Genomic DNA, 9,115 nt, shown 5'->3' on the forward strand with positions numbered 1-9,115 from the left:
GTACCTGAAGGGCAAGATGAGTTTAGGGTCTCTTCCAACTCCATGAGTGTATAAATTCACTTGTTTGCAGAGCTGAAAATGGCTTCAGATTTCATCTTGTTGAACTGTTTTTCAACACAGAAGCAGAAACCAGAGAGGCTCAATCAACTTCTGGGATCAGAACTCACTTTCATAGTAGGACTGGGTCAAGAACTCCCAAACCACAACTTTTTCTCCTACTCTCCAGGGTTCTTGAAATTGGGGTCCATGTGCTCCCCTGGAGGTGTGTAGCTGGGTGGACAAAAAACACAGAATTGATGAGAGACTACTTAGGGTATTTTCCTAGAGCTCCAGTTTTATCCTAAGGCCAACACTTAAAACACATTTCATATCACATATACCTCCATTCAGATCACACGTATCACGTGTTCCCCAGCACCCGGAACAGGGCCTGATATAGTGGGTAATCTACAAATATTTGTTGAGTGAATTAATAAATGAATGCTAAAAATAAGACATGATATTTCATCCAAAATTTTTGCTTACAATGACAGTAGGCGTATGTCAGTGGTAACATTTGAGGAAATTATAGTAGTACTAACATTAGCTGTCTTAAAGAAGCAGATACATTGTGGCCATGTGCTTCATTTGAAAAATCTTTCTATGCCTTACCAAAGTTTCGTGTTTTTGAAACTGGAGGAATAAGGCAGTTGCCTCCTTTGTCCATTTCTCTGGGACACAATTTCTCCCTTTTCCACCTACCTGCATAATCTTATCTTTTCTAATCACTTCCCCGAGTTAAGGCTTAAATCCTTCGGTTTTATGGGCCACCGGATCCTGCCGATCTCCTTTGTAACATTTAACACACTTGACGATATCTCAAAAAGGCTCATGCTGATCTCACTCATTGCCTGAGAGCCCTCTTGCCTTGCCCAGGACCTGGAACATAGTAGGCATTCAATAAATAATGTTTCATCAAGACAGAACTGAATTTCCTGAGTTCATCATAGTAGTGATTGCCTGACTTATCCTGCTCCAATCCAGAAACCATGGTGCTTGGCTGGCCAGTGTATCAGCCACTACTCACTTCAGACCCGATACTAGACAGTGCCTCCCGCTGCCCCGAAGTTTCAGGAGCTGACACAGTTGCAGGTCACTGATTCTTCAGACCCAGAGGCCACTCACCGTGACTCAGGCTGTTTGTCTGTCCCGTTCCACCAGAATCACTGTTCCCAGGGTGGCTCTATTTCCTAACTGAGAGCTATTGACTGTAGGGAGTCCAGCAAGGAAGTTGATTAAAAAAGCCCAGTCTGAGGCAGTGTAAATGCTTGAGGTGGGGAGAGGATGGAGTCACGAGATATTTTCAGAAATAGAATTACTGAGCTTGGAGGGGGTGGGAACAGAGAGCAGGGCGTGGAGAACCCCAGTGATTCAGCTTGGATGACTAGTTGAAAGGTGACACTCTAGATGATGGACAGGAGGGTGCCTGAAGGGGAAAACAAGAGTTCCAGTTTGAACATACTCAGTGTGAGATGCCTACCCCTGCCAGTGGACGTGTCCAGCAGTTAGAAATACAAATGTGGAGATGGGGAAAAGTTCAGGGCTGGAGACCCATGATGAGAAACTAGACCATGGTCTTGGTCTGCAATCACCACCAGGTGATGTTCTGATCATAGTCAACTACTGTCTCTCTATCCAAGACCCTGGGGTAGGGACCCCCTACTGGATGCATCCTCTCTCTCAGTAAGTGACTGCCATGCCTGGGGCCTTTGGGTCAGTGTGACAAAGGTGGGCTGTGGTGGCCTCAGTTGGAGACACAGGTCAAAGGTACTGGACTTAGCTCAGCCCCTGTTAGAGATTCATCCCTGGGTATCACCAGGAGGAGGCCGTGGTTCCAACACTGTCTGTCTTCACTCTGCTGGTGATGCATTGGGAGGTGGAACACATCAATGAAAATGTAATAGAGATACAGCTAGGAGCTTATATAGCTTGATAGAAAAATGAAAACTTGTAAACAATTTTATAGAAACACATATGCCAAATGAGGTCCACCTGTGGTGTGTGCCTCAAGTAGACGGGAGTAGGTTTATTCAGTCCTTATTTTGTAAGGGACACTGCTTGGCTTGCCTCAGCTAGACACTCAGCCAGGCGTCTGCTCTCCCAACTCTTTCTCACTCTCACTGACTGTACCTCTTCTTGGACTTACAAAGACCCCAGATTCCTTGATGCCCACCCCACCCCTGCCCTTATCCACCTTATCCTAATTGATCAGCCTCTTCAAGTTTCACTTCCATGTCTGTGTCATGGGTCCACTGACCATCAGTCCATCCACCTTTGGGCTTACATCCTCAAGTCACCTCGTCTCCTTGTCCTTTAAGCTCATCCACTAGGCAAAGCTCCAAGCCTGGCTTTAGATGACTCTCTGCCTTCTTCACTCCAGCTCTTGGGCTGTTTTGAGGAAACCATGCAGCCAGGAGATGGAGGCAGACTTGCTACAGCCTCAGAGTCTCCGACCACATGACTGTCCAACACTCTTGCCAAGGGTCATCAGTCATCTCCATCTTCCACTTGTTAAGTGTTCCAAACCCTTAACTCTCTTTTCACGCTCTGGGTCCCTTGCGCCTCCTGTGGATCACATCTTCCGCTGCAGCTTCACCTGTAAAAATCAGTCCCTTCATCCGTGTCGCGGAGAGCACAGGTGTGCGCTGCTAAGAGCGAGCGTGAACTGACTATGCGTGAGACACTGGGTTGCTACAGCCAGCGGGTGATGAGACAGGACTAAAAATGATTAAGATAGAAATAAACATTTATTTAAAGCTCGTGTTTATTATGCTCTTACTAAATGTCAGTGTTCCAAGAGCATCACCTTATTTAATGCTCATGGCAGGTAAAAATCAGATCCCTTGCTTTACTCCTACTGCTTTGCTGAGAGAACTCCAATTTAGCTCACACCATGGTGTGGCTCATCACTGGTCTGAACAAACCAAGGGGTCCTGCCCCACTTGGCCAGAGTGCACTTTCCCCCCTTTACAGGGATGGGCGGCCACTTGGCTCCGCTCTGAGCAATGGGAAGTCAGGGCACGTCTTCTGGGGGTGTTTCTTTTTCCAGATGAAAGGACAGCAGAGCAAAAAGAGAAGGGCTTTTGTCTTCTGCTCTGACTTTGGATGTGATCAAGCCGCCTGGCGCTGAAACGGCCACTTTGGAAACACGAGGTGACCAGCACGAGCCAAGCCCAAAGTCTGAGGCTGGCGAGGGCAGGGGTAGCCTGGGAGAGCCTGAGCTCCTGAGACACTGTGGAACTGCCCTCCCGGACCTGCCTCTAGAGCCCTCACAGGGAGAGACAATACATGCCTTCAATTGCCTAAGTAATTTCTCCGTCTAGTAACCAGGTTTTCCCCTTACAGTTCCTTGTATTTTGCCAGCCTGATTAGCAGCAGCCCAGACTGAATTCAAAACCTGATTTCACTGGCAACAGCAGTGAGATGCTGGGCTTGTCCCGTCACTTTGCCAACTGCCCTTCATTTGTGTGCTTATGGTAATTATTTATTTAGTGAAACAGGAGTCATCATTTTAACAGTACCTCCTTCCTGGGACTTTATTATCATGAAAGCGACTGATCCGTGTAAACTGCTTACACAATACCTAGCACATTGCTAAAGCTCAAATTTTAGAGAGAGTAATAAAGGAGTAAATAGCTAAAGTTATAGTGAACCATGATAAATTATCTAAAGTTATCATTGTCATCATCATAATGATTATTAAGAGAATGAGTGATAATATAAAGCAAATCTGCTTTTGGATCTTTTATTAACCATTTACCCTCTTTGGGTTGCTCTCCTCCTGTGTAGATGTGAGCAGCGATCTCCCTCATCAGATTGCTGGGAGGATTTAGTGAGGCTGTGTTAAAAAACGAATAAATAGAAGCTTGGGGCCGGGTAACGGTAAGTGTACAGTAAACAATAAATACTCAGAATGAGAATTCAGGAGCAGAACTTTTCTCTGTGTGGAAAAGCACCAGCTGAGTTCAGTTTTCTCCAAGTGAGCGCTTTCCCCCCCCCTTTTTTTTGTTTTTGTTTTTTTTTGGGGGGGGGTTGGTTTAACCATTTATTTATATATTTTTATTTAGAAATGTTTCTGTCAGTAGAGTGAAACTAAATTTTAGAGACACTGGGTGTCATTAGTTTGGATATCAGTGGTTGGTTATAAAAGAGAGATGTGGAAATTATTTCCCTGATGAGAAGATTTCAGAACTTCGGTGGACTGGACAGCTTCACGTGATGCCATTTCAACAGTGACATTTCTGTCTACGTATTTTCCAAGGGTGTCACCATCTCTAAATAAGAAATAAATCTTGTCATCTACAACTACTTCGGTGACTCTGTATTCTGGGAGAAGAACTTTATCTCCAAAGTTCTCGCTCATTGGTTGAATCTCTCCACTCTTTCCTTTAGAGCCCAATCCAACAGCTACTCCTGTTGCTTGCAATATGTCTCCTTGAGATTTTTCTGGAAGCATAATGCCTCCTTTGGGTAGTTTCAGCTGCACTCCTTGCAACTAATACTAGGTCCAAGAAAGAAAGAAATCTTCTAAATGCCTGTCCTGCCATGACTCTGGATGCTACAGTTCATACTTTATTTCCTCTCTGTCTCTTTTTTTTCATTTTGTAGCACTTTGTAGGTAAAGTGATGAGACACAGAATTACAGCTCTGAGGCCGTCAGTCAGTCAATCAACAAATATTGAATAAGCCAGAGGTTCCCAAACCTTCACAGTTCATGGTGCCCGTGGTCTCTCTGTAAGTGGTACATGGTGTCCCTGGGCCAAAAGAAATACCTAATGGCATCATTTACTAAGTAGTTGGGTTCAAACAATTTAGTTAAAATTTGTGTCTTCAAAATTTAGTAGTTGTGTGAAAAAAAAATACACATCCATGGAAAGGAAAATGATACTGTTTTTTATTTCACTTTTAAACAACATAGAATCAACATCTCCAAGATGAGAATGTTAGTGTGAGAGTTTCTCCCGAGTGGCCTCCCTTTCCAATGATGTACATAGTGAAGCATGTACTTTACTTAAAAAACCATCGATAATTACAGTTATTCATGGGACATGTGCTCGTGTCGGGGACTGCATGATTTCCCACACCTTGGAATCAGACTGGACCCCATCTCTCTCGTTTCCAGTTCCATGTTGATTTTTGTGCAGCCCTCACATTTTATTACAGCAATAACCAAACTTCCGGCTCCAAAATGTTTGATGTCATTGAAAGGAATGCCGATGATCTAATGTCGAAGCTATAAACTACCTCAAGCCGGTAGTTGGTCCAGGTCCCACAAATGTTGAGGGTCACTATCTTTCCCTTGAGAATGTAAAATATCGTGGTGCCCTTGTGAGTTTGCTGCAGCTCCTACGGTGAGTACCTCCGCACACAGTTTGGGCACCCCCTGACTAGTCAGTTACCTGGGGACCAGGAACACTGCTGAGCACTGAGGCCCGTGCATGAACCAGATGGACACTGTCTGTGCCCCACGGATCTACAGGTTAGTGGATGAGACCAACATTAATCGAATTATCTTACCCAACATGCATTACTACAAACTCCGATAAGTGCAGTGGAGTGAAACCAGCCAGCATGATGCCAGCGGGACCTTGTTCTCGGTATTGAGGGAAGACTCTATCCACATTTGATTCTCAGCAGCCGTTTCCATTGGTAGCCACAAATCTACAGCTGTACTCAGCACCATCCTTCCTAGAACAATGACTTGGATGGAGGAGAAAACAGGTACGATCAAAATTGGGGAATTAAAAATAACAATGTTAATTTTTTATTGAAGTATAGTCAGCTTACAGTGTTGTATCAATTTCTGGTGTACAGCACAGTGCTTCAGTCATACATGAACATATATATATGCGTTTTCATATTCTTTTCATTATAGATTACTATAAGATATTGAATATAGTTCCCTGTGCTGTACAGTAAAAACTTGTTTATCTGTTTTATATATAGTAGTTCATATCCGAAAATCTCGAACTCCCAAATTATCCCTTCCCACCCCCTTTCCTCCCTGGTAACCATAAGTTTGTTTTCTATGTCTGTGAGTCTGTTTCTGTTTTACAAATAAGTTCATTTGTGTATTTTTTTTAAGATTCTACAAATAAGTGGTATCATATGGTAATTTTTTTCTCTTTCTGGCTTACTTCACTTAGAATGACAATCTCCAGGTCCATTCATGTGGCTGCAAATGGCATTATTTTATTCTTCTTTATGGCTGAATAATATTCCATTGTATAAATATACCACAACTTCTTTATCCAGTCATCTGTTGATGGACATTTGGGTTGTTTCCATGACTTGGCTATTATAAATAGTGAAGAATGTGAATCTTAATGAGATGTATCCAGATGGGGTCGATGATGCCAGTACCCACCTCAGCATCCTCTTATTACCCCTGGTTTTTAGGGACAATGTACAGAGGGGGCTCTCCAAGAAAGACCACTTTATTTCAATAAGGCTTTTGCTGTAAATTCTAGAGGCTGGGCCAGGGTGAATGTCTGGGGCTTTTAAGATGAACGCTTTCTGTCTAGTTTCTGGGCAAGCTGAAGCTGACACCCTGGAAGCAGGTGGTCTGGCCTCCGGGGCCTCTGTACCCTGGGCCCTCTCCTTCATCTCTTCATCTCACAGTGTGCAAGGCACTGAAGAGGTGGCCTCTCTTGCCAAACTATGTGGAGTAGTAAGACTCTCAGAAGATAAGACCATAGGGGAGAGTTTTGACCTCAGTCTCTCATCTCCTGGTCCAAAAGCCCCATCAAAATCTCCTCACCCGGTATTCTAACGTGGCCTCTGGTTGATGGAGGCGCGAGCTGAGAGCTCCCACTAGTGGCAGGAGTGGGTCACCAACACTTCTTGACTTTCCAGTGGCTTCTTCCCTCATTCACCCTGGGTTTAACAGAAAGGCCTATGGTCCACGGGAGGCATTCAGAAATGCCATCTTCACCTTTATGGGGACGTTTCTCCAAATGCTAGCAGTGTTCCGTGAACCTGCAGGGAATGGATACTCCAAACCTTCACGGAGGTCTCCTTACTGTTAACCCCAAAGCCTCAGCTACGGGGTGGGTAGGGTACAGTCACGGCATTGCTGCCACCACCTCCCCGTCCCTGATTATTTTCTTTTGGGGACTGTTTAGAATCAAGAGATGTGAATTTTACACACACACACACACACACACACACACACGATTACGTTGTCCTGCCTTCTGCCAGCTGGGACACAGGTAGGGGCGGAGTCTGGAGTGAGCGGCTTAGAAAAGCTCTCCATGAGGATTAAGGAAAGTACTCTCCTCCCCTCCTTTCCTTGAAGATGCTTCTGCCTAGGTCTGCCTTTTCTCACTGTCGGGGTGGGGGTGCCCAGCACACAGGGGCAGAGGCGGCAGCTCAGTCCAAGAGCAGGCAGCAAACCCACCTCTCTCCCAGGTACCAAGGGCCCCTGTGCTGCCACGAGGTCCAGCCCACATCACTGAGGGATTAAACTGTAGTTCCGGGCAAAAATATTTATAGTAATAAAGAGCATGCAATTGTCTGGCATATCCCCACAGTAATAGCTGAGTGAGTACAGGTTGGGGCGTTCAGGGTTCCTGGGTCAAGTTCAATAATGCCTCATCACACCTTCCTAATATTATTATTACTATTATTATTATTATTATTAGTTTAATAAAGGATATAATTATAATACTGTGTATTACAAGTAAAAGCTAGATTTCCTAGCCCTCACCCAATGCCCTTTTCAGCATCCATGGGTCAACAACATTTTAGAGTTCTGATCTTCTTCATCTCTTATGATAGAAAATTTAAGAGAAAATAAAACAATAGCCCCTGGCTTCTGGTTATGAAGATATTAGAACTTTTACTGATGTGCAGAAGGAATTCTGAAAGGTCGAGATCTGTCTTCACGGGAGATGGAAGTGACGATACTGAAAAGGTGACCAGGTGTTATGGGCTGAAATGTGTCTGCCTCCAAAATTTATCTGTTGAAGCCCTAACCCTGCACTACCTGAAAATGTGACCGTATTTGGAGAGATTTTCGTAATGAAGGAGGTAATTAGGTAGAATGAGGTCATTAGGATGGGCTCTCCTCCAGTGACTGGGGTCCTTATGAGAAAAGGAGGTCAGGGCAGATGCACACGGAGGAAAGAGCTCGTGAAGATACAGGCAGATGGCGGCCATCCACAAGCCAGGGAGAGAGACCGCAGATGGAGCCACCCCCGCCCACACCTTGATCCTGGACTTCTAGCCTCCAGAACCATGAGAGTAAATTTCTGTTGTTTATGGAAGCCCTAGAAAGCTAACACACCAAAGCTGGGAGTTTTTCTAATGATTTTAATGGTGATGCAGAATTCAAATGGTATTATTGAATAGAACAGAACTGGGATTCAAATTCAGGTAACCCTCACTCCGGAGTCGATATAAATGGCAAATGTTCATTGTTCACCACCTTGAACTGTTTTGGCTCTCAAAAGGGTATTAAAGAACATTCTGGGATTTTGTTTTTTAGAAAGATGGCTTTCTTGGTGTCGTGGAGGGGTGAGCAGGAAGCTTCTACGTTTATCCATCTCTTTATCCTTCTGTCTTAGCACCCAAGGCTTTGGCTGAAGGCACAAGCCTGGCTTCTGTTTCTCTTCCCGGTGTTTCCTCCAAACCAAGTGCTCCTGGAGGGCAAAGTGGAGGAGCCGGGTCCCCAGGGCTCTGCGAGCTGCATAAGCACATTCTTGTGTGGGAAGCTCCCTGTGTGCACACTGGGTCGAGGACTTGAAACTTCCTGTTGTGACTTTGTGTGTAATAACAGCCCATTTTCCCGGGCTGCATCCAGAGACCCAGATGCGCTTCCAGCAGGCAAGGCCTCTCATCCAGGCAGTCAGAGGGGGCTGGGGAGAATCCGTGCCCTGCTCAAGGAGCCAGAGTGCAGACAGGGAAATAGGGTGCAAAGCCTGCTTTAAGGAGGATTCCTTATTTCGGGAGTCTTGAAGGGCAGAGTACCTTAATCCTCAGGCCAACGGCTCATGTTTGTATATAAACTTTTTACAACCATCATCCTATTTGGTCCTATTAGATCTGCCCGTTACCCCAGTTTATGGGTGAGGGA

At 45.0% G+C, this 9,115-nt stretch overlaps 1 pseudogene; it reads right to left on the minus strand.

The window, feature by feature from the left end:
• Window positions 1–4,180: 4,180 nt before the first annotated feature.
• Window positions 4,181–4,586, minus strand: LOC105088944 (10 kDa heat shock protein, mitochondrial-like; annotated as a pseudogene).
• Window positions 4,587–9,115: the final 4,529 nt, after the last annotated feature.

The sequence above is a fragment of the Camelus dromedarius genome, chromosome 15 (genome assembly GCF_036321535.1).
Source record: "Camelus dromedarius isolate mCamDro1 chromosome 15, mCamDro1.pat, whole genome shotgun sequence".
Lineage (NCBI taxonomy): Eukaryota > Metazoa > Chordata > Mammalia > Artiodactyla > Camelidae > Camelus > Camelus dromedarius.